Here is a 19119-nt window from a genome sequence, read left to right as displayed (position 1 = left end):
TTCCACCCCTGTTAGCCGCTATTGCTTTAAAAAGCCAAACCTATCACGATATCTGCCAATTAATTTCCATCAATATTGCCTGTCTTTCTGTCTGTGTGGTGCACGTGTTTGTCTATCACTCTGTGTATAGCCAGTTGATGTGATACCTGTTGTGAGTTGAAATACTTTCCCCAAAACCGTCTCGATTACATGTTAACTGCAAAGTAGAGAGAGGGAGAGAGAGAGAGACTTGGATAGTTCCTCTGTTAGGTTGGGTATAGCCGGGCCCTGGTTGGTGAGTAATCTGACGCTCCTCTGGGCTGCAGACATGAACAGGACCACTAATTACAGGCTTACAGCCCAACGCGAGCTGTTTCGCTCTCCATGTTTCACCATTGCTAGGTAACGGCTAATATAAACCATGCCCACGTCTGTGAGAATCACAGCTCCGGCCACTGCGATATGAAGACGGGCTTTGTTCAGACGCCCATGGGGCAAGGAGAACCTGCTGTCACTTCAGGAAGCACCACCCACTGACACAACAGACAATGGGCTGAAGGGTGGAGATTTAGGTCCAGATGGACATTCCTTATTACACTTCAAAAAGCCTGTCAGATCTTTCAGACCTCAAGTCTTATGTTGAGATGCATATGTCCCAGGCCAGTCAATGTCTCAGCAGGCCAGAATGGGAAAGATATCACCATATCTTATTCAGATAGTTAGGCCTATGCTTATTCCTACTAGCATTTACATGTTAGTCATTTAGCAGACATTCTCATCCAGAGCCACTTACAGGATCAATTAGGGTTAAGTGCCTTGCTCAAGGGCACATCAACAGATTTCACCTAGTCAGCTCGGGGATTCAAACCAGCAACCTTTTGGTTACTCACCCAACCGCTAGGTTACCTGCCACTAGCAGTCACAGACATTCTCACAGACATATACCCTATGAAATGATTGATGTCTTTTTGACCTTTGTGTTTTGATGTCTTTTTGACCTTTTGTGTTTTGATGACTCTCGTCTCTGACCGTCTCTACTTGTATTTATTCAGCGCCACACTTCACCTCATTACCAGGCTGAGCCTTCAGCCCTTTAGAGCAGGTACACATGTAGATGGCCTTGGCTACGTCTTCAGCTGAGATGTATATTATTATGCTGCTTTACCACTGTAACACCAGTGTTACGCTAGTGTATACACCCTTATGTTACACTAGTGTATACACCCTTATGTTACACTAGGGTATACACCCTTATGTTACACTAGGGTATACACCCTTATGTTACACTAGTGTATACACCCTTATGTTACACTAGTGTATACACCCTTATGTTACACTAGGGTATACACCCTTGTGTTACACTAGGGTATACACCCTTGTGTTACACTAGGGTATACACCCTTGTGTTACACTAGGGTCTACACCCTTGTGTTACACTAGGGTCTACACCCTTGTGTTACACTAGGGTCTACACCCTTGTGTTACACTAGAGAAATTGTGTTTCCATAGCTAGGGCTGACTGTGAGGACTTGTGAAGAGCAGAATCAACAACCTCTGCATCATCAAAACAGTTGCTTTGTGAGAAGGTGTTAAAGTCCACAGGCAGCCATTGTTACATAGCTGAAAAGTACCAGTTGATCGACTTTGGTCGGTCCACTGTGAGAGCAGGTCCGCTGGAGCCATGGCCCAGTGAGGCCTGGGTTCCGGGCCGCGTAAATGAAACAAAGTCTGAGCCTTTTGGGTACAACACAATGTGCCAAGATGGCTACCCATAAAACGTCCTACTACTACTCTTCTTTAATAATGAACAATGGTTTGGGGGGAAATCTACAACACATGGGGTCTATGAATCATTGATTGAGCTCTGTCTCTATGTAGCTTGTAACTTTGGTTGTGTGGATTGACCCAGTTTGTCTACACTTTCCATCATATTTTTACTTTGAACGCTTGTTTTGACGTCATGACTGCTGCTTTCCAACATCTTATCTCCAGACCTTCAAACCACTAAGTCACTCATGTTATTCTAATATCTATACACATGTTTATGTAAGTTATGAGGGAATACTTTATGGCAACCACAAATGTGTTGTGGCAAACCTCAATGAACTGTAGAGATGCTACAGTCATAGACAGTCAGAGTTCCTAATGAACTATAGAGATGCTCCAGTCACATACTAGTCATAGACAGAGTTCCTAATGAACATAAGGGTGTATACCCTAGTGTAACATAAGGGTGTATACCCTAGTGTAACAGGAGAGATGCTGGGGCGGCATGTAGCCTAGTGGTTAGAGCATTGGGCGGGTAGCCAAAAGGTTGCTAGATCGAATCCCTGAGCTGACAAGGTAAAAATCTGTCATTCTGCCCTTGTCGTTCTGCCATGAAGTGCTTTGAAAAGTTGGCAATGGCTCACATCAACACCATTATGCCAGAAACCCTAGACCCACTCCAATTTGCATACAGATCCACAGATGATGCAATCTCTATTGCACTCCACACTGCCCTTTCCCACCTGGACAAAATAAACACTTATGTGAGAATGCTATTCATTGACTACAGCTCAGCGTTCAACACCATAGTACCCTCAAAGCTCATCACTAAACTAAGCATCCTGGGACTAAACACCTCCCTCTGCAACTGGATCCTGGACTTCCTTGACGGGCCGCCCCCAGGTGGTAAGGGTAGGTAGCAACACATCTGCCACGCTGATCCTCAACACTGGAGCTCCCGAAGGGTGCGTGCTCAGTCCCCTCCTGTACTCCCTGTTCACCCACGACTGCGTGGCCAGGCACAACTCCAACACCATTATTAAGTTTGCAGACGACACAACAGTGATAGGCCTGATCACCGACAACGACGAGACAGTCTATAGGGAGGAGGTCAGAGACCTGGCCGGGTGGTGCCAGAATAACAACCTATCCCTCAACGTAACCAAGACTAAGGAGATGATTGTGGACTACAGGAAAAGGAGGACCGAGCACACCCCCATTCTCATCGACAGGGCTGTAATGGAGCACCAAGTTCGCTACTGTATATAGCCTGTCTTTTTACTGTTGTTTTATTTCTTTACTTACCTATTGTTCACTTTATACCTTTTTTGCACTATTGGTTAGAGCCTGTAAGTAAGCATTTCACTGTATTCGGCGCACGTGACAAAGAAACTTTGATTTGATTTGAACAAGGCAGTTAACCCACTGTTCCCTGGTAGGCCGTCATTGTAAATAAGAATTTGTTCTTAACTGACTTGCCTAGTTAAATAAATGTTAAATGAAAACTTTTTGGGGGAGAAATGCTACAGTCACATCTAGTCATAGAGAGTCAGAGATCCTAATGAACGGGAGAGATGCTACAGTCACATCTAGTCATAGAGAGTCAGAGATCCTAATGAACGGGAGAGATGCTACAGTCACATCTAGTCATAGAGAGTCAGAGATACTAATGAACGGGAGAGATGCTACAGTCACATCTAGTCATAGCGAGTCAGAGATACTAATGAACGGGAGAGATGCTACAGTCACATCTAGTCATAGAGAGTCAGAGATACTAATGAACGGGAGAGCCACTACAGTCACATCTAGTCATAGACAGTCAGAGATCCTAATGAATGGGAGAGAGCCACTACAGTCACATCTAGTCATAGACAGAGATCCTAATGAATATGAGAGAGACGCTACAGTCACATACTAGCCATAGACAGTCATAGACTCTTCTAAGCTGAGAAGTAATGGTGAATTGGTAGGAATTGGTTATAGGAATTGGTTAGGGATATTCATGAGATAGAAGGAAAGTGAAGGAATTTCCTTCAGATTGCAAACTGGTCAGAGAGAACTGTTGGTTCTTCGGTCCCATTTTAAACAAATGTCTACATTTAAAGGCTTTATATAGCATACATAAATATATAGCCTACATAAAGGCCCCATAACCACAGTATTGCCTGGAGCACAGCAGGTGTAACTGTCATGTCATGCTAGAAATGTACCTGCCATGTAGTGACAACGTGTAAATAAAGTTAAAGACCGCTGTCTTGATTTATCCTGGTCTGTTTACTGACAGCATGTTATTAGCTTAGCTTAGCATAAACAGAGCGCTGTCTTAATTTATCCTGGTCAGTTTACTGACTGCATGTTATTAGCTTAGCTTAGCATAAACAGACCGCTGTCTTAATTTATCCTGGTCAGTTTACTGACCGCATGTTATTAGCTTAGCTTAGCATAAACAGGTCGCTGTCTTAATTTAGCCTGTTCAAAATTGATGTAATAAATGTATCATTAGCCACTTCAAACAATACCACTTTATATAATGTTTACATACTCTACATTACTCGTCTCATATGTATATACTGTACGCTATACCATCTACTGCATCTTGCCATCTGATGTAATTAAATGTATCACTAGCCACTTTAAACAATGCCACTTTATATAATGTTTACATACCCTACATTACTCATCTCATATGTATATACTGTACTCTATACCATCTACTGCATCTTGCCTATGCCGTTCGGCCATCACTCATTCATATATTTTTATGTACATATTCTTATTCATTCCTTCACACTTGTGTGTATAAGGTAGTTGTTGTGAAATTGTTAGGTTAGATTACTTGTTAGATATTACTGCATGGTCGGAACTAGAAGCACAAGCATTTCGCTACACTCGCATCAACATCAGCTAACCATGTGTATGTGACAAATAATATTTTATTTGATGATTTGATTAGATTTTTTCAATTTACTGAAAACACGTTATTAGCTTAGCTTAGCATAAACAGACCGCTGTCTTAATTTATCCTGTTCAATTTACTGACAGCATGTTATTAGCTTAGCTTAGCATAAACATGCCGTTGTCTTAATTTAACCAGGATCCATCTTGGTAATATCCCCTTCAACTGGCAACACCAAACCAGGACCTGTAATTATTTATCCTGGTTTGCTGTTGCCAGTTGAAGGGGATTCAACCCCTTCAGCAATTGCATCTTAATTAACTTGTGTTATGTCACTCTTTTAGAAGTACAGCTGTTTTGGGGACATTGATACAGTGTGTGGCTATGCATCCTACATAAGGAGTTGTTACGTAACAATGCTTCTCCTTTCCTTTAGCGGGCAAGATGGATTTTTCCTCAAATCCTTTTCACTTATCCAGTCAGACATCCAGTCAGTTCAGATCCATGAGGACAGTTCAGATCCACGAGGACAATAGTCCTCCTCAGAAATGTCTCTACTGTCTCTGACTGGCTGTGTCACGTCTTCCTGTTATTCTAAACATTGGATTATTACACCCTCTGTCGGCATGTGGTTGAATTGCATTGACACTGGCAGAGTAGCAAATGACACCCTATTCCCTATATAGTGCACTACTTTTGACCAGAATCTATGGGCCCTATTCCATATATAGTCAGCTACTTTTAACCAGAGTCTATGGGTCCTGGTCATAATGTAGTGCACTATATAGGGAATAGGGTACCGTTTGGGATGTGCTGTAGCGTAGTCCGTACCGTAAACAAACGTCTAACCACAAACCCCAAATGACGCACTGCCCAGCCAATGACGTTACAGTGGTGACACTGGACATGTCAGATTCCTGAATGAGGGAAAATGCCGACTTCGCTGAGAAAAGGAACAACCGTCCTTACGTTCTAATTTTGTAAAAGACAAATTGATCAAAAACTGGTGTAGACCTTATTCGTTAGTGTTTTTTGGCCCAATATTTGTAATTTAGCAGTCCCTCTTATCCAGAGCGACTAACAATTAGTGCATTCATCTTAAGATAACTAGGTTAGCTAGTTATAGTCATATTATAATATTTGCTGATCATTTGTGAGTCTGGATTATTAATAATGGCGTTTTTGTCAATGTCCAAACTGAAGACGTTACCTCAGGATGGTGGTAGAGGATTGACGATCATCACACCACCTTAGTAACTGTAGTAAATTCAACATCGCCATCTACTGGCTATACTGCTGAAGCAAAGTGAAATGAGCGATAACTAACATTGGACCTTAGTATTGTATTCTCACTTGATATCATACAGTACATTAGATGAAGTATTAAATGCACAGTATGTCCCTTATTGAACATGAATACATACAGTGGTAAAGTACTTAAGTAAAAAATACTTGAAAGTACTACTTAAGTCGTTTTTTTGGTATCTCTACTTTACTATTTATATTTTTGCCAACGTTTACTTTTATTTATGTACATTCCTAAAGAAAATAATGTACTTTTTACTCCATACATTTTTCCTGACACCCAAAAGTACTTAGGAAAATGGTCCAATTCACACACAAGAGAACATCCCTAGTCATCCCTACTGCCTCTGATCTGGTGGACTCACTAAACACAAATGCTTTGTTTGTAAATGATGTGTCAGTGTTGGAGTGTACCCCTGACTATCTGTAAATGATGTGTCAGTGTTGGAGTGTGCCCCTGACTATCTGTAAATGATGTGTCAGTGTTGGAGTGTACCCCTGACTATCTGTAAATGATGTGTCAGTGTTGGAGTGTACCCCTGACTATCTGTAAATGATGTGTCAGTGTTGGAGTGTGCCCCTGACTATCTGTAAATGATGTGTCAGTGTTGGAGTGTGCCCCTGACTATCTGTAAATGATGTGTCAGTGTTGGAGTGTACCCCTGACTATCTGTAAATGATGTGTCAGTGTTGGAGTGTACCCCTGACTATCTGTAAATGATGTGTCAGTGTTGGAGTGTACCCCTGACTATCTGTACATTTAAAAAAAAAAAAGAAAACCGTGCCGTCTGGTTTGCTTAATATATGACATTTTAAATGGTTTATACTTGTACTTTTACTTTCGATACTTAAATACATTTAAAACCAAATACTTTTAGACTTTTACTCAAGCAGTGTTTTACTGGGTGACTTTCACTTTTATTTGAGTCATTTTCTATTAAGCTATCTTTACTTTTACTTCAGTATGACAATTGAGTACTTGTTCCACCAATGAATACATATCATAATATGTTATGAATCTCAAGGCACTGCAACTCATGTATTTCAGCTAGAACAATGTATGTTGATTCCAAACACATTCACACAGTTGCTGTATATCATCCGTCCATAATATGGTCCTTCCGTATACCGATGGAATAAAAGGTGAACTAAACTGATTTATCACGTCATTACTTTATATTCAGTCATTATTTATTTGGACAATAAAAATAAACGAATGGACCAAAACCAAATATCCACCATATATTGTACAGCATGACATTATTTATCGTAACCATCTTAGTGAGACCGCACTTGAACACTTGCGTTGTTTGTGCTACACATGAGTAATTGTTTAGGTTATGTATAGCCTCTGGGCATGTTATTAGAACACACACACACACACACGACACACCTATTCCTTTAACGTTATAAATTTCTTCACTGCAGACTATCGACGTTCTGCCTCTTCATCTCCGCTAAGTGTATCACATCAATACTGACTTGTATTCATCCTCCGGGGGCTAGTTGATTAGAAATTATTACACAAATTATTACAGCTAATGGAGATGAATGGAGTGTTATTACACAGTGATGGACTGCCTCTCCCCAACCTGCCCCATTACCAGAGCTGTAGTACAGCCCCATGTCTATACTGGGTTGGTAGTCTATGATCAGAGCTGTAGCAGCCCCATGTCTATACTGGGTTGGTAGTCTATGATCAGAGCTGTAGTACAGCCCCATGTCTATACTGGGTTGGTAGTCTATGATCAGAGCTGTAGCAGCCCCATGTCTATACTGGGTTGGTAGTCTATGATCAGAGCTGTAGTACAGCCCCATGTCTATACTGGGTTGGTAGTCTATGATCAGAGCTGTAGCAGCCCCATGTCTATACTGGGTAGGTAGTCTATGATCAGAGCTGTAGCAGCCCCATGTTTATACTGGGTTGGTAGTCTATGATCAGAGCTGTAGCAGCCCCATGTCTATACTGGGTTGGTAGTCTGTGACCAGAGCTGTAGTACAGCCCCATGTCTATACTGGGTTGGTAGTCTATGATCAGAGCTGTAGCAGCCCCATGTCTATACTGGGTTGGTAGTCTATGATCAGAGCTGTAGCAGCCCCATGTCTATACTGGGTTGGTAGTCTATGACTTCCTCTGTGGTGGAGAGTGATGCGAGAGGCCTACATGAACAGATGACTGCAGTCAGCCTCGTCTCCACAAAAAGATGGGCCGACGTGAAGGTCACTACGGCGCAGGTGATGACAGTGAGAACATTTGTTAGTAAACAAATTAATCTTCTGAAAGGTCACCATTTGTTTCACGCCATCTTCTTCCCCTCCCTCTGTCACCCTCCTCCCCTCTTCTTCCTCCCTTCCTCCACTCTTCGTTAACTTATCTCGCTGTACCGTGAGTTTGTCATGAGGAAAGCGGCTGTCACTTCCGGGTCTTTGTTCCGTCTGCCAGCCAGGCCCTGGCGAAAAAACGCAGATTGTAGCATCATCAGCATTCGGCAGAAGTCGCCACCAACCTGATTGCTCCTCCATGGGCGGCTGGTTTACAGCTGTCTCCGGACAGAAGCGAGTACCTGGCCTTGCATGCCAACGAAGACGGGCGTCAGCTTCCCCAACTGGCGCCCACTGGCCCTCTGCCCGATCGCCGTCCACGGCGCACCTACCGTGTAAGCCAGCGCTCGTCCTCCTCTGTCAGCCATGCCAGCGAGGAGGCTGTCACCCTTTCACTACTACAGGGCTTTTCTCTCCAACAACATTCATAAGCACCTGGCCAGTGCTTCTGTTCCGTTTGAAAACTCTGCAGCTGAGAAATGTAAAAGTATGCAGAAATTAGGAGAGGTTGTGGGATGTTGTTTGTCTAGGCGGCAGCCTGAGGATCTTTAATTGTTTCACTCCTCAAAGCAGTTTTTTTCATGCTTGGCGCCAGGCTGGGATTTTGTTATAGTTGTCTACACCAAATGTGTGTGTGACCCTCAAACATCCAAGCATGAGAGAAACACGTCCATACAGAATACAGCAAGACACTTTCCTACTACATATTTAAATATGTTGTGAGCATGAATAGTGTAACACAGAACCCTGAAAGAGACAGTATGAACGGTGTAACACAGAACCCTGAAAGAGACAGTATGAACGGTGTAACACAGAACCCTGAAAGAGACAGTATGAACGGTGTAACACAGAACCCTGAAAGAGACAGTATGAACGGTGTAACACAGAACCCTGAAAGAGACAGTATGAACGGTGTAACACAGAACCCTGAAAGAGACAGTATGAACGGTGTAACACAGAACCCTGAAAGAGACAGTATGAACGGTGTAACACAGAACCCTGAAAGAGAGAGTGAAAGAGAAAGAGAGGGAGCCGAGAAAGACGAGGTAAAAGAGAGCAGGAGGAACGAATGAAAAGGGAGCGCGTAAAAAATCTTTACTGACATGAGCACGCTGTCACTGCTCTGATTAATGGCTGGCCGTGTCCTTGCTTGGTGGAAAGGTGTAGTGAGAGCACAGGCACTGGCCTGAAACTAATAACATTGGACTGGAACAAGCCATCCAACCTGAGTGTGCGTGCTCTGTACTCTTGTATGTACTAGCAGTAGTGAGAGGAAGGTATGACCACAGAGACCTTAAGAGGCAGGGTAGCAGGTCATCATGTCCCTATCAAGACCTTTGACCTGGAGGCAGGGTAGCAGCTCACCATGCCCCTATCAAGGCCTTTGACCTGGAGGCAGGGTAGCAGGTCATCATGTCCCTATCAAGACCTTTGACCTGGAGGCAGGGTAGCAGCTCACCATGCCCCTATCAAGGCCTTTGACCTGGAGGCAGGGTAGCAGGTCATCATGTCCCTATCAAGACCTTTGACCTGGAGGCAGGGTAGCAGGTCATCAGCAGGTCATCATGTCCCTATCAAGGCCTTTGACCTAGAGGCAGGGAAGCAGGTCACCATATCCATATCAAGGCCTTTGACCTAGAGGCAGGGAAGCAGGTCACCATATCCACATCAAGGTCTTTCACCTAGAGGCAGGGAAGCAGGTCACCATATCCATATCAAGGCCTTTGACCTAGAGGCAGGGAAGCAGGTCACCATATCCATATCAAGGCCTTTGACCTAGAGGCAGGGAAGCAGGTCACCATATCCATATCAAGGCCTTTGACCTGGAGGCAGGGTAGCAGCTCACCATGTCCCTATCAATGCCTTTGAACTCACTTCCTAGCTAGCACATTTGGTTCCTTGGAAGTTGTGGGAACGTATGTTTTTGGTTCCAAATTGGTTGTTGGAACAAAGCCATACGTTTCCTGACTGGTAAAAATGTACTTTTTTAAATGTTCTGAGATCAGAATAAATGTTTTTGCCTGTTCTGGGAATGTTTATTTTCTAGGTTCCAGGGAGGTTCTGAGAATGTTTTACTCTGGTTCCAGAGAGGTTCTGAGAACGTTTTACTCTGGTTCCTTGAACGTTTTCCTTGGAGGTTTTATTAACGCTCTGAGAATGGAAATTAGGTTATTTGGAGGTTTTTGAATTACTTCCTTAAAACTTTGACTGAATGTTTCAATATGACTTTTGAAAACACTGCTAGCTTATTTTGTGTTAACTTTTTTTTAACCCCAAGCACAGATAGGACACATGGAAATTAATTTCCTTAGCCATTAATCATGCAAATCACATTATTGTACATGGCATCAGTAAGATTCAAACCTATAATCTTCTGTTTTCTATCCATGGAATTAGTCCACAACACCAACAGGATGGAGCTAGCATGCCACGTTTTTGTTGTCTAGTCAAACAGACCCCATTTCAAAGGAAAGTAGCATTCATTAAGATCAGGTGTGGTCAATTAGAGGGCGCGGCAACACACCTACACACTTAACAAGATAAAGGATAGAGAGAGTTTGTTGATGCAAAGAACAGAATGTATATGTTTTTAAATAACATTCTTAGACCATTCCCTGAACGTTACTACATTTCTTTTTTTTAATGGAAAGTTTTCTTAATGTTCTTTGAACAATTTCAAAATGTTACGCTAAATAGAGTCATGAGGAAACCGGTAGGAAACGTTATGCTGAAGTTCTGAAATTCCCACAGAAGAATGTCGTTTTTTAACGTTCATGGAATAATTTGAGAACATGACTTGAAATAGAACCATGAGGAAACCTGTAGGAAATGTTATGCTGAAGTACTGAAATTCCCACAAAAGAACGTTGTTTCTTAACGTTCTCTGAACTATTTGAGAACATTCCCAATGTCAAACAATTTAGAGAACATTCCTAGAATATTACCGAAATTGAAATTAAATGTAACCATGTTTAAACTTTTAGGAAGTGTTCTGCTATAGTAATGAAATACCAATATATTTTTTTGTCAAGTTCTTTAAATGTGCTGAGAATGTTCCAAAGCCAAGCAACTATCCTGCACCATTACCACAAAGTTGTAGGAAGTTTGTATACAAAATAACCATAATAACCGCTCTCACCAAGCTCTAAGAAACATATGGTTCTCAGAACGTTATGTGCTAGCTGGGTTGTTTTAGGTCTGACCTCAGATCTGCTGTTTTGTTGACATTGGGTAGTAAAGGTAAAGTATACTGTATAAGAGGGGTATTCAAATCTTACCCTGTGAGGTCCGGACTGCTGCTGGTTGTCTGTTCCACCTGACAATCAATTGTGCCCATCTGGTGTCCCAGGTCTAAACCAGGGACCGATTAGAGGGATAGAATAAACAAAAACACTGGCTTCCAGGTCCAGATTTAGAATTTGAGGGTTGTACAGTAGAAGTCAAAAGTTTACATACACCTTACACAAAAACATTTAAACTCAGTTTTTCACAATTCTTGACATTTAATCCTAGTAAAAAATTCCCTGTCTTAGGTCAGTTAGGATAACCACTTTGTTTTAAGAATGTGAAATGTCAGAATAATAGTAGAAAGAATGATTTATTTCTGCTTTTATTTCTTTCATCACATTCCCAGTGGGTCCGAAGTTTACATACACTCAATTAGTATTTGGTAGCATTGTCTTTAAATTGTTTAACTTGGGTCAAACGTTTCGGGTAGCCTTCCACAAGCTTCCCACAATAAGTTGGGTGAATTTTGGCCCATTCCTCCTGACAGAGCTGGTGTAACTGAGTCAGGTTTGTAGGCCTCCTTGCTCGCACACACTTTTTCAGTTCTGCCCACACATTTTCTATGGGATTGAGGTCAGGGCTTTGTGATGGCCGCTCCAATACCTTGACTTTGTTGTCCTTAAGCAATTTTGCCACAATTTTGGAAGTATGCTTGGGGTCATTGTCCATTTGGAAGACCCATTTGCGACCGAGCTTTAACTTCCTGACTGATGTCTTGAGATGTTGCTTCAATATTTCCACATCATTTTCCTGCCTCATGATGTCATCTATTTTGTGAAGTGCACCAGTCCCTCCTGCAGCAGAGCACCCCCACAACATGATGCTGTTCCCCCGTGCTTCACGGTTGGGATGGTGTTCTTCGGCTTGCAAGACTCTCCCTTTTTTCTCCAAACATAAGGATGGTCATTATGACCAAACAGTTCTATTTTTGTTTCATCAGACCAGAGGACATTTCTCCAAAAAGTACGATCTTTGTCCCCATGTGCAGTTGCAAACCGTAGTCTGGCTTTTTTATGGCGGTTTTGGAGCAGTGGCTTCTTCCTTGCTGTGCGGCCTTTCAGGTTATGTCGATATAGGACTCGTTTTACTGTGGATATAGATACTTTTGTACCTGTTTCCTCCAGTATCTTCACAAGGTCCTTTGCTGTGGTTCTGGGATTGATTTGCACTTTTCGCACCAAAGTACATTCATCTCTAGGAGACAGAATGTGTCTCCTTCCTGAGCGGTATGACGACTGCGTGGTCCCATGTGTTTATACTTGCGTACTATTGTTTGTACAGATGAACATGGTACCTTCAGGCATTTGGAAATTGGCTGATTTCTTTTGATTTTCCCATGATGTCAAACAAAGAGGCACTGAGTTTGAAGGTAGGCCTTGAAATACATCCACAGGTACACCTCCAATTGACTCAAATTATGTCAGTTAGCCTATCAGAAGCTTCTAAAGCCATGACACAATTAACTGGAATTTTCCAAGCTGTTTAAAGGCACAGTCAACTTAGTGTATGTAAACTTCTGACCCACTGGAATTGTGATACAGTGAATTATAAGTGAAATCATCTGTCCGTAAACAATTGTTGGAAAAATGAATTGTGTCATGCACAAAGTAGATGTCCTAACCAACTTGCCAAAACTATAGTTTGTTAAACCTCACTAGGGTAGGGGGCACTATTTTCACCTCCGGATGAAAAGCGGGCCCAAAGTAAACTGCCTGCTACTCAGGCCCAGAAGCTGCATATATGCATATAATTAGTAGATTTGGATAGAAAACACTCCAAAGTTTCTTACACTGTTCAAATAATGTCTGTGGGTATAACAGAACTGAAATGGCAGGCGAAAACCTGAGGAAAATCCATTCAGGAAGTGCCATTACTTTGAAATGGCTGTTTTTCCAATGAAAACCTATCCACCATTTAAAGGGATAGGACCCAGATTCTGTTCCCTATGACTTCCACTAGTTGTGAACAGTCTTTAGACATTGTTTCAGGCTTTTATTCAAAAAAATTAGGGAGAATGACAACATTGAGTGAGTGGACCCTGGGATGTCCTCAGAAGGTAAGTGATTAATTTTATTGCTATTTCTGACTTTCGTGACTAATCTACTTGGCTGGTAACTGTACGTAATGTTTTGTGTGCTAAGCGCTGTCCTCAGATAATCGCATGGTTTGCTTTCGCCGTAAAGCCTTTTTGAAATCGGACACGGCGGCTGGATAAACAAGAAGTTAAGCTTTATTTTGATGTATAACACATATATTTTCAAGAATGTTAAATATTTGAATTGAGTATTTTTGAATTTCGCGCTCTGCAATTTCACTGGATGTTGGCCAGGTGAGACGCTACCGTCCCAGGTACCCATATGAAGTTTATTAACAAGAAATATGGGGAGTGATTGAAAAACTAGTTTTAATGACTCCAACCTAAGTGTATGTAAACTTCCGACTTCAACTGTATATTGTGTCCACTAGGTTTCTGTTTCTACTTCTGTTTCTTAGCTCAGATGTGGTTTTGGTCATGATGGTTGATGTAAACAGGACTGAAAAATAGGCTGCCCGAAGAGCATAGTAATCACGGTCCCACTTTAAACCTAAGCATTTATACGTTGTAGTTGGTTGAAACTTTAAAGGGGGAATGTTGTGGTTGTTGGGAGCTACACATGGACAGTCATCTTGTTCAGTGTCAATACTTGTAGCTATTTTTCATCTAGCTATTACAACAGTAACCAACACCATACAACACCACCCAAAGCACATTTGCCTTTTTTATTTTCGGTAATTATATTTTTATTGGAGTTTTACATTCAGGTTTGGCCTCCGTTGTGAACAATATACGCATAACACTACAACATGAGACACTCAAAGGACTGCTTCTGAGGCTGCATGACACCATAACACATTAGAAAATATTACACGTTTTGCCTTTCAAACAATTTCAAATAAAACCACCGAGGTTTCTTCAACTCATTTGTTAGTCCAACATTTGCCAAAAAATCCTTCCCGTCGTGCCTGTATTGCTGAGGGGGACAGGAAGCCAACAGCTGGGCCATAATGGAGCTCTCAGGCACTTGTTCTCCCATGTAGAGCCAGCCCCTATCTGTTCACTACCAGATGTTCGATGGTTTCCTTCCAAATCAACACAGGGAATACACGCATGCACGCACGCACGCACGCACGCACACACACACACACACACACACACACACACCGCGCGCGCATGCACGCACACACCAGACATTCAATTGATGATTACAGAGTGACGGCGAGGTTAATTGCTGGTTTGGGGTTTATTTCCTTGTGAGGTCCTGTTACTAATGTATGCTGTGTTATTGTAAGTCAGATTGGTGGTGAGGGCCGGGGATCCAGAATCTGGTGATAGGTGAACCTGTTCCTCAGCCCGACTGAATGAAAACCAACAGATCAGAGGCTCTTGACTCTGACGCTGTGGATGTGCTTCATAAGGACAGTGTGGTGTTGAGAGTGAAGTGGTTGTCTGTGGATGTGCTTCATAAGGACAGTGTGGCGTTGAGAGTGAAGTGGTTGTCTGTGGATGTTCTTCATAAGGACAGTGTGGCGTTGAGAGTGAAGTGGTTGTCTGTGGATGTGCTTCATAAGGACAGTGTGGCGTTGAGAGTGAAGTGGTTGTCTGTGGATGTGCTTCATAAGGATAGTGTGGCGTTGAGAGTGAAGTGGTTGTCTGTGGATGTGCTTCATAAGGACAGTGTGGCGTTGAGAGTGAAGTGGTTGTCTGTGGATGTTCTTCATAAGGACAGTGTGGCGTTGAGAGTGAAGTGGTTGTCTGTGGATGTGCTTCATAAGGACAGTGTGGCGTTGAGAGTGAAGTGGTTGTCTGTGGATGTGCTTCATAAGGACAGTGCGGCGTTGAGAGTGAAGTGGTTGTCTGTGGATGTGCTTCATAAGGACAGTGTGACGTTGAGAGTGAAGTGGTTGTCTGTGGATGTTCTTCATAAGGACAGTGTGGTGTTGAGAGTGAAGTGGTTGTCTGTGGATGTGCTTCATAAGGACAGTGTGGTGTTGAGAGTGAAGTGGTTGTCTGTGGATGTGCTTCATAAGGACAGTGTGACTTTGAGAGTGAAGTGGTTGTCTGTGGATGTGCTTCATAAGGACAGTGTGATGTTGAGAGTGAAGTGGTTGTCTGTGGATGTGCTTCATAAGGACAGTGAGGCGTTGAGAGTGAAGTGGTTGTCTGTGGATGTGCTTCATAAGGATAGTGTGGCGTTGAGAGTGAAGTGGTTGTCTGTGGATGTGCTTCATAAGGACAGTGTGGCGTTGAGAGTGAAGTGGTTGTCTGTGGATGTTCTTCATAAGGACAGTGTGGCGTTGAGAGTGAAGTGGTTGTCTGTGGATGTGCTTCATAAGGACAGTGTGGTGTTGAGAGTGAAGTGGTTGTCTGTGGATGTGCTTCATAAGGACAGTGTGGCGTTGAGAGTGAAGTGGTTGTCTGTGGATGTGCTTCATAAGGACAGTGTGGCGTTGAGAGTGAAGTGGTTGTCTGTGGATGTGCTTCATAAGGACAGTGTGGTGTTGAGAGTGAAGTGGTTGTCTGTGGATGTGCTTCATAAGGACAGTGTGGCGTTGAGAGTGAAGTGGTTGTCTGTGGATGTGCTTCATAAGGACAGTGTGGTGTTGAGAGTGAAGTGGTTGTCTGTGGATGTGCTTCATAAGGACAGTGTGGTGTTGAGAGTGAAGTGGTTGTCTGTCGACATGTACAGTCCAAAACAAAACTGCAACAAACCATTGAAGGGGAGATAGGCAATAAGCCATCAGTGTCCTGTTCCCTTCCTCTCTCACCAGACCCTCTAACAACTACATTGGGTTGGCAGTTTTAAACGCCCCATTCCCACCATCATCACTACAGGAACGATTAACCATGACAGACTGCTGTCTGCGGGGAGCTCATGTAGCTCTGGCTGTGGTCTCCTGTGGGGATGTTATGGGAGAATGTTGGTCCAGTCCAACCACTGGAGCTTCCAACAGTAGACCTCAGGGATGACTGGTCTGAAACAGAGAGAAGAGTACGTGGACTCAGGCCAGACTGGGAGAATTCTATCTTCCATGGGAGGTATGGGGAATAGTGTAAACCACAAAAGCTGCCTCCCTTCTAGACTACCAGCCTCCCTTCTTTTTTAATTTAACCTTTATTTAACTAGGCAAGTCAGTTAAGAACAAATTCTTATTTACAATGATGGCCTAGGAACAGTGGGTTAACTGAAGGATCTAACCTTTCAGTTACTGGCCCAACGCTCTAACCACCAGACTACCTGTCTCCCTTCCAGACTACCTGGCTCCTTTCTAGACTACCTGTCTCCCTTCCAGACTACCTGTCTCCCTTCCAGACTACCTGTCTCCCTTCCAGACTACCTGTCTCCTTTCTAGACTACCTGTCTCCCTTCCAGACTACCTGTCTCCCTTCCAGACTACCTGTCTCCCTTCCAGACTACCTGTCTCCCTTCCAGACTACCTGGCTCCTTTCTAGACTACCTGTCTCCCTTCCAGACTACCTGTCTCCCTTCCAGACTACCTGTCTCCCTTCCAGACTACCTGTCTCCTTTCTAGACTACCTGTCTCCCTTCCAGACTACCTGTCTCCCTTCCAGACTACCTGTATCCTTTCTAGACTACCTGTCTCCCTTCTAGACTACCTGTCTCCCTTCCAGACTACCTGTCTCCCTTCCAGACTACCTGTCTCCCTTCCAGACTACCGGTATCCCTTCCAGACTACCTGTCTCCCTTCCAGACTACCTGTCTCCCTTCCAGACTACCTGTCTCCTTTCTAGACTACCTGTCTCCTTTCTAGACTACCTGTCTCCCTTCCAGACTACCTGTCTCCTTTCTAGACTACCTGTCTCCCTTCCAGACTACCTGTCTCCCTTCCAGACTACCTGTCTCCCTTCCAGACTACCAGCCTCCCTTCTAGACTACCAGTGTCCCTTCTAGACTACCAGTGTCCCTTCCAGACTACCGGTCTCCCTTCCAGACTACTGGTCTCCCTTCTAGACTACCAGTGTCCCTTCTAGACTACCAGTGTCCCTTCCAGACTACCAGTGTCCCTTCTAGACTACCAGTGTCCCTTCTAGGCTACCAGTGTCCCTTCTAGACTACCAGTGTCCTTTCTTGACTACCAGTGTCCCTTTTAGACTACCAGTGTCCCTTTTAGACTACCAGTGTCCCTTTTAGACTACCAGTGTCCCTTCTAGACTACCAGTGTTATCATGTCCTGGAACGTGCACAGTCTGCACAGCATTTGATCTATATCTCTTGGCTCGTGCACACTCTCCAGGATGGCACTCACGCTCAGGTGAGCAGCATCAGTACAGGCCCAGGGCTCAATGGATGTAGCACCTGGAGAATTACCTCAGCATGGGAAAGGTGAACTCAGCCCGCATGCTGTCTCCACACAATGTGCTTCACAAACACACCCATACACTTCTCTTTTACACACACAGAGAGAGAGAGAGAGAGAGAGAGAGAGCCCCACAGAAACAACTATGACAAAGTGAAAAACAAAAATGGAGTACAGCTCGTGAAGCTCTGTCGAACACTGGGTCTGTACATAGTCAATGGTAGGCTGAGAGGGGACTCTTTTGAAAGGTACACCTACAGCTCATCCCTTGGCAGCAGTACGGTAGACTACTTCCTCACTGACCTAAACCCAGAGTCTCTCAGAGCCTTCACAGTCAGCCCACTAACACCTCTCTCAGACCACAGTAAAATCACAGTGTATCTGAGAAGAGCGGAACCCAACCATGAAGCATCACGGCCCAATAAATGACATGGTACTAAACAGGCCTATAGATGGAGTGAAAACAGTACAGACATCTACCAAAATGCAATTAGTAGCCAAAAATACAATCTCTCCTGGAAAACTTTTCAGCCTTAACATTCTCCTTCAGCAATGAAGGTGTACATTTGGCCATTGGGAACATAAACTTTTATATTTGACAAATTAGCCTCCTTGGCTAATCTAAAGAAGCATAAGAGCGAACCAGAAATAACAGATAATGAAAATGGTTTGATAATGATTGCAAAATCTTAGAAAGTCATTGAGAAATATATTTAATCAAAAACACAGAGAACCAGAGAACAAAAATATACGCCTTCAATATGGGGAAACACTGAAGCAATACAAACACACCCTAAGAACAAAAAAGGAACAGCACATTAGAAATCAGCTGGATGTTATTGAGGAATCCAGAGAATCAAACCACTTCTGGGAGAATTGGAATAAATTAAACAAACCTCATCATGAGGAATAGGCTATCCAAAATGGGGATATGTGGAGAAATCACTTTGCAAACCTCTACAGCAATATAACAAAAAGCCCAGAACAAGAAGATATACAAGAAAAATTATAAAAATCCTTGAATCAGCAGTCAAAGACTATCAGAATCCTGTGGATACCTCAAATACAGAAGAAGAATTATTGGAAAAACTGTGCACACTCCAACCCAAAAAGGCCTGTGGTGCTGATGGTATTTTAAATGAAATGATCAAATATACAGGCCACAAATTCAAATTAGCTATACTCAAACTCTTCAACATTATCCT

This window comes from Salmo salar, chromosome 11, assembly GCF_965601325.2.
Source record: "Salmo salar chromosome 11, fSalSal1, whole genome shotgun sequence".
Lineage (NCBI taxonomy): Eukaryota > Metazoa > Chordata > Actinopteri > Salmoniformes > Salmonidae > Salmo > Salmo salar.
Note: the sequence above shows the minus strand (reverse complement) of the source record.